This window comes from Triticum aestivum, chromosome 4D, assembly GCF_018294505.1.
Source record: "Triticum aestivum cultivar Chinese Spring chromosome 4D, IWGSC CS RefSeq v2.1, whole genome shotgun sequence".
NCBI lineage: Eukaryota > Viridiplantae > Streptophyta > Magnoliopsida > Poales > Poaceae > Triticum > Triticum aestivum.
Window position 1 is genome coordinate 128385983 of NC_057805.1, and position 6511 is coordinate 128392493.

General features: G+C 50.9%; 1 pseudogene; it reads right to left on the reverse strand.

The window, feature by feature from the left end:
- Positions 1-2487: 2487 nt before the first annotated feature.
- On the reverse strand, positions 2488-5416 carry LOC123099788 (probable beta-D-xylosidase 2; annotated as a pseudogene).
- Positions 5417-6511: the final 1095 nt, after the last annotated feature.

The window sequence follows — 6511 nt, forward strand, 5'->3', positions numbered from 1 at the left end:
GGAATTAGATAAATGTAGAGATCCAAACATTTCTCAAAACAGGAACTTTTTTGGAATATTGAACATTTATCAAAAATTTGAACGGAATATGAAATTCTGAGATTTTTTGAAAATTTTGAATTTATGAAAAAAGATAAAAAGAAACTAAACTTGGAAGGGAAAAAAGGTAAAAAGAAATAGGGAAGAAGAAGAGAAAGGAACGTAAAAAAAACCGAACACAGAATGAAACAAAAACGGGCTGGCCAAGTAATGGGCGACATGTGCAAAGCTCTGGCTATTTGTTGCTCCGTGCGGCAAATAGGTCAGCGGCGCTGGGCCTCCGCGCGTAGCCCAGGTACGAAATTCAGGACAAACTGTTTTTCTTTTCTAGTAGAGGTGTTTTTACTGTTCGAAGTGCGTACAGAATGATTTAAAGAACTAAACTGAATAGACAAGCATGGTTATATGATGAAGAAGGATCATCTCATGTTGATTTTGATAGTGTGGGATGGACGAACTTGTGGAGAATCAGGGTGCCCTCAAAACTGAAAACCTTTTTGTGGCGTTTGGCACAGCATTCGATACCAACTATGGGACTTCTACACCATCGTAATATGTCTACAACCAGCACATGCCATCTCTGTGGCATAAAGGATACTTGGAGACAAGCGATGCCCGACTGTTCAGTGGCAAGGAGCACATGGGCTCTATCATCGGATGCAATTATTGACCAGCTGAATGCAAACGTGAATGACAATGCAAAAAGATGGCTGTTTGCCATGCATGATTCGCTTCCTCAAGATGAGTTCATCACCTTTGTGGTCACACTCTGGGCATTGTGGGGAGCTCGACGGAAGGCTATATATGAAGATATCTTTCAAAGTTTGTTCGTTGTACTTCGCTTTGTGCAGTCTTATTTGAGCGAACTTCAAGCCATCAAGCCGATCACCACTCCAGCGCATGTTTCATCTTCGAGCAGGTCTACACACTAGATTGCGCCACCATCAGGCCTAGTGAAAATTAATGTTGATGCTGCAGTGGGAAGAGGAGGATCATATGGAGCTGTTGGTGCCATTTGCAGAGGTCAGGATGGCATGTTCCTTGGTGCATCAGCAATGGTGTTTCCAAAGATTTCTGACCCGGCTACACTTGAATCTTTAGCCATTAGAGAGGCTCTATCCCTAGCAGACGATCTATATACGAGCAACATCCATGTGGCTTCGGACTGCAAGGTGGTGGTGGAGGATATTCGTCAGAAGAACCCGACGACCTACAGGGCGATCATACATGAAATCATACATCGTCAATCCTTATTTACTATGTGTAATATTAGTCATGAATTTAGAAGCTTGAAGTTCGAGGCTCACAAACTCGCGAAGCATGCTTTATTCCTAGGGGCAGGTCGCCATGTTTGGTTAGGCCAGCCCAATGGACTTGGTATCGTCCCTGTAAACATTGTGACGGTTGAATAAATAGCTTCGGAGTTTGCCTAAAAAAGTAGATGAACGCATACAAATTTAGTACCACCTCAAATAAAAAATATTTGTGTCAGTGAACAGATGAAAAAATCGGAGAACTCACATTAGTTTATTAGTAGGTAAAGATTATTTGTAGCTGCCAAACTCAGTAACCAAGGTACAATTTGCTTTTTTGGTTTTTTGGGAAAGGATTAAATCTATTATAAAAGTTCATCGAAAGTACAAAGCATCTCTAATGGAGCGAAACACCGAATAGCAAGCATTGTACGGCTCCACTACAGACATATAACAAATTCTGAATTTGCAATATTTTTCCGATTAGGCTATTCAATTTAGAAAAATATAAACTATTTATCCCACAAATAATAGCTATGTTAAGTTTTGGCTCCTCGACTCTAAAACCACACAACTTGACCCTTGATCTTTTAAACCGACTACCCAACACAAATTAAGAGGTTTTGACCAATGACTGGGTAATGATTTCGTATATGTTGAAAGTAGCGACCCAAAGAGCACAAAATAGTAGTGTAAAAAGCGCTTTTATATTATGGATAGTGCCAAAAACGCTTTTATATTATAGGACGGAGTAATCTTTAGAGAAAGATCATACTAACTTTGATCGAAAAATAGAGTACAAACAGGAAGCCGTTTGCTCGCCGGGGTTCACCAAGGGGAACCGTCGCCTAAACAATCGCCCTTACTTTCTGGAGCAGTCCAGCGAGCGAGCGTGGGGCCTGAGAATTGTGTAGGCACAAAAGAGCTGAGGAACTAAAAGTAGACTCTCATCTATCATCTCCATGTTTATAGGAACTTCAGTTTAATAAGCACGGATCTCACTGAGGAAACGCAGAGTCAATGATTTTTCGCCATATACTCCCTCCGTTCGGAATTACTTGTCTTGAAAATGGATGTATCTAGAACTAAAATACGTCTAGATACATCCATTTCCACGATAAGTAATTCCGAACGGAGGGAGTATATAGCAACGCAAAATTTGTTGTATTAACCCATCATTTGATTCAACCATCTTATAACTGAGAAATCTACAGGAATGGACGTTCCCTTTGACACTGAAGGTACAAACTATTCAGCAGGATGCTGAATACTAGTCTATTAATTACTGATAAACTCCTAGGAAAACTAAAAGAATGAAACCGTCCCAAAACGCCGCAAAAGAACCGAGGAAAACTAATCTAAGTAGAGAAGTTGATCTTGACGGGGAAAGAGACCGACGACGGCGACGACGTGTCACCGTTCTCAAGGAGGACGGTGCTGACCCCTGACGGCACGACGGTGTACGCCGTCTTCTCCACGATGCCAAACACCTCGCACACCTTGAGCGAGAACCCCACGGTCGCTGCGCCGCCCGCCTTCACAAACACCCTCTGGAACGCCACCACCTGCTTGATGGGCGCGCCGGCCACCTCGGGCGGCGGCACAGTGTACACCAGCACGGTGTGGCTGCCGTCCACGTCACCGCCATTGACGACGCTGACGTTGAAGTCCACGGTCTCCTTGCAGGAGTGGCTCGCGACGTCGATGGCGGGGCAGGACGGGGCAGCGTCCACGGCGCCGGCCTTGTAGCTGAGCCGCTTGCAGTGCCCGCCGGCGGCGAGGGTGACTGCGGTGCCGTTGCCAGCGCTGGTCTCGTATCGGAACTTGGTGTAGCTCAGGCCGTGGCCGAACCGATAAAGCATCTCCGGCCCGTCGTAAAACTTGTATGTCCTCCCAGGGTACCCGTGGTCCGGCCGCGGTCGTAGCTCCATGGACGTCATAGGAATCTGGTGGATGTACTTGTTCTTGAACCATGTCAGTGGCAGCCGTCCTCCTGCTCGATCAAGCAATTACATCAGAACGTTCCAGCGACGTGTCAGAAAATCAGAATCCATTTACTTTGATCGGAATAATAAACTTTGCATCTTCCTTTACCTGGACTGTATCTTCCGAAGATGACATCAGCAATGGCGTTGCCACCTTCTCCGCCAGGGTACCCGGCCCAGAGGATGGCGCCGATCTTGGGGTTGCCCTGCGCGAAGGAGATGTCGATGCCGCCGCCGGACAGGATCACGAGGACGATCGGGTTAGGCGATGCCGCCGCGATGTGGAGGATCTCCTCCGTCTGGTTCTTGGGCAGGAGGAGATCCTCCCTGTCGTTGCCCTCCCTCTCGATGTGCATGTTTATGCCACCAAAGTAGATTGTCAAGTTTGCGTGGTGCGAGATGTTCACGTCCTTGCTTATGCCTTCTCGCGGCGTCACGTACCGGCAAGGCGGCCCTGCATTTACAAATTTCATCCAAGAGAATGTGTAACATGTGAGTACGTCATGTGTCGTGACATGTGAGGTGTACGTAGTACAGCAGCAGCTAGAGAAGAGCTGATCACCTGTGTAGTCTCCGTCCATGATCTTTTCAGGCGCCTCAGCATGTGGGCCGCGGACGGCGACGGCGCCGTACTTGTTGGGGTCAAGGGGCAGCAGGCCGCCGTGGTTCTTGAGGAGCACCATGCCCTGTCTGGCCCCGTCGAGGGCGAGGCTCCTGTGGTCGTCGCTGCAGATGTCCTTCTCGTTGAGGGACTCGTACCTGGGCATGCCGTCGAAGTAGCCGAGCCTCATGAGCGTCATGTAGAGGTTGGTGAGCGCGTTGTCGACGTCGGACTCGCGCGTCTTGCCCTTCTGGACGGCCTCCAGGCCGTAGGTGGTGAGGAAATCCATGACGGGCTTGCCGTCCTGCACGATCCAGCTCTCGCCGCAGTCGAGGTCGAGCCCGGCCTTGAGCACGGCGGCGGTGGACTCGACCGCGGTGTAGCCCAGCCATGTGGCGTTGTCGGTCATGACGCGCACGGCGTCGCAGTCGGAGACGATGTAGCCGTGGAGGCCCCAGTCGCGGCGGATGGTGCCGGAGAGGAGGCGCGCGTCGGCGCAGGCCGGGATGCCGTTGACGCGGTTGTAGGAGCACATGACGCTGCTGACGTCGCCGTGGCGGACACACATCTCGAATGGGCGCTGGAAGGTCTCGACCATGTCGCGCTCCTCGACGCGGGCGTCGAACTTGAAGCGCGTGTGGCCGTACCAGTCGTCCACGTCATAGGCGGCGTAGTGCTTGCAGCACGCGGAGGTCTTGAGCGGCCGGGACATGGGGTCGGAGGCCACCTCGTGGCCGGGACGTCCTGCATGCCGCGCACGAAGTTGACGGCGTAGCGGCCGACGACGAAGGGGTCCTCGCCGGGCGTCTCCAGCGCGCGGCCCCACCTCGGGTCGCGCACCACGTTGATGTTGGGGCTCCAGTACGTCAGCCCTCCCTTGCCCAGGTTGTACATCGCTCGGGCCTCCGTCGAGATCGCCTGCCATGCCAAGACAAATTGCATGCCACCAGATCTGTTGTTACACGCACTATATATGAAAAAGAGCAGACGTACGTGGCACCGACGACACGTAACGTGCGTACCTGGCCGATGGACTTCCAAAGGGACTCGTTGAAGGAGGCGGCGCTGTTGATGACGTTAGCGAAGACAGTGCCGTTGAAGACGGCGGCGCGGCCGGAGTGGAGGCGCGGTTTCTTTGGGTCGTCGAACTTGGTGGTGGGGCCGGTGCTGGAGAGCCCGTGTAGCGCCTCCGACCACCACTTGTACTGGGGAAGGCCGACGCGGGGCGCGCCGTCTGCCCAGTCGCCGAGGTTGGACACCTTCTCCTCCACCGTCATCCAGCCGATGAGGTCGCGCACACGGTCGCCGTACGGAAGCGACGCGTTGCAGTACCGGTACTTGGACATGTCCAGCCCGGCCGCCATGAACCGGGACGCGTCGCAGACCTTGGTGTACACGGCCTTGCCGCCGGTGGCGCCGCCGTCCGCCTGGGAGGGGACGGCTCGAGACGAGGCACGCGGGATGCTCACTGTGGTGGCTAGGAGGAGGAGGGAAAGAATGGATACGTGCATGGCGGACGACGCCATTGTAGGTTGGCTCGCGACGTACGTGTTGGTGATGATGATGGTGGGATGTGGAGCGTCTATATATAAGATCGAGATCGAGATCGAGTGGAGGGAACTAACAGATTATCGAAATTTGAAACCTAGTTCTGCATGCACGGCCGGAAATGATGCATGGATAGATAGATAACTCATCAGGTTGTTTGTTTGTTTGTTCGTTCGTTATACAGAGTGCAAACTGGTTTTTGTTGTTGGATATTTTCACTCACGTCACGGTCACGTGTGGATTGTACGTGCGGGTGCTGATGAAAGTGGACGTACCGTGCTGGATGGTATTATTTTTTTTAAGAACGTCCGTAATAATTAAGCAACAAAGATTACACATAGTTGATGTAAAAAAAGGCGCTTATAGGCGCCGGCGTGCTGGCCGAGAGTTTCGGCCCGTCGAGCCGCACGGCCGTTGGATCCAGGCAAAAAAAAGATTACATGGAGTTTTCTTTTTTGTCAAAAAATCCATAAAGCAGAAAGGCCACTAGTGTTCATACATGATTTAGCTAAAATATGAGCCACTACATTGTACCGTCGAGGAACATGTTTGAAGTCACATATATGAAGCTTGACGATGCACATTTGATACCAGCCACCACAAACCCCACATGCGAGCAATCACGAGCTGAAGAATTGAGGTGTTGCACCAGGGAAAGGCAATCCGAGGCAAAGATGGCCGAGTTGATGTTCTCCTCGCGCGCCAAAACAACTGCTCGGCAAAGAGCAATGGCTTCTACCAACTCAGGATTCATAGTGCCCGAGAGAGCCTCAGAACAAGCAAGCATACACTGGCAGCCATGATCAAGAAGGACGCTGCCATAACCACACCTGTCGAGCTCGTCAAATATAGTAGCATCAGAGAAAAAACAACGAAACCTGGCGGCGGAGGAGACCAAGAGGGACTTGATGCATGGATCTCACGATTGTGAACAGAGGACGGGTTATAAAGATGTTTGCACAATCAAGTCAACATAAGAAATCTTTGGGGAAGTGTGATGCGGATGAGACGCTCGTTGTTATTCCTCGCAGAGTTACGTGCCCCCGATATGTGCCAGACCGCGATAGCTAGCACCATAACTGACA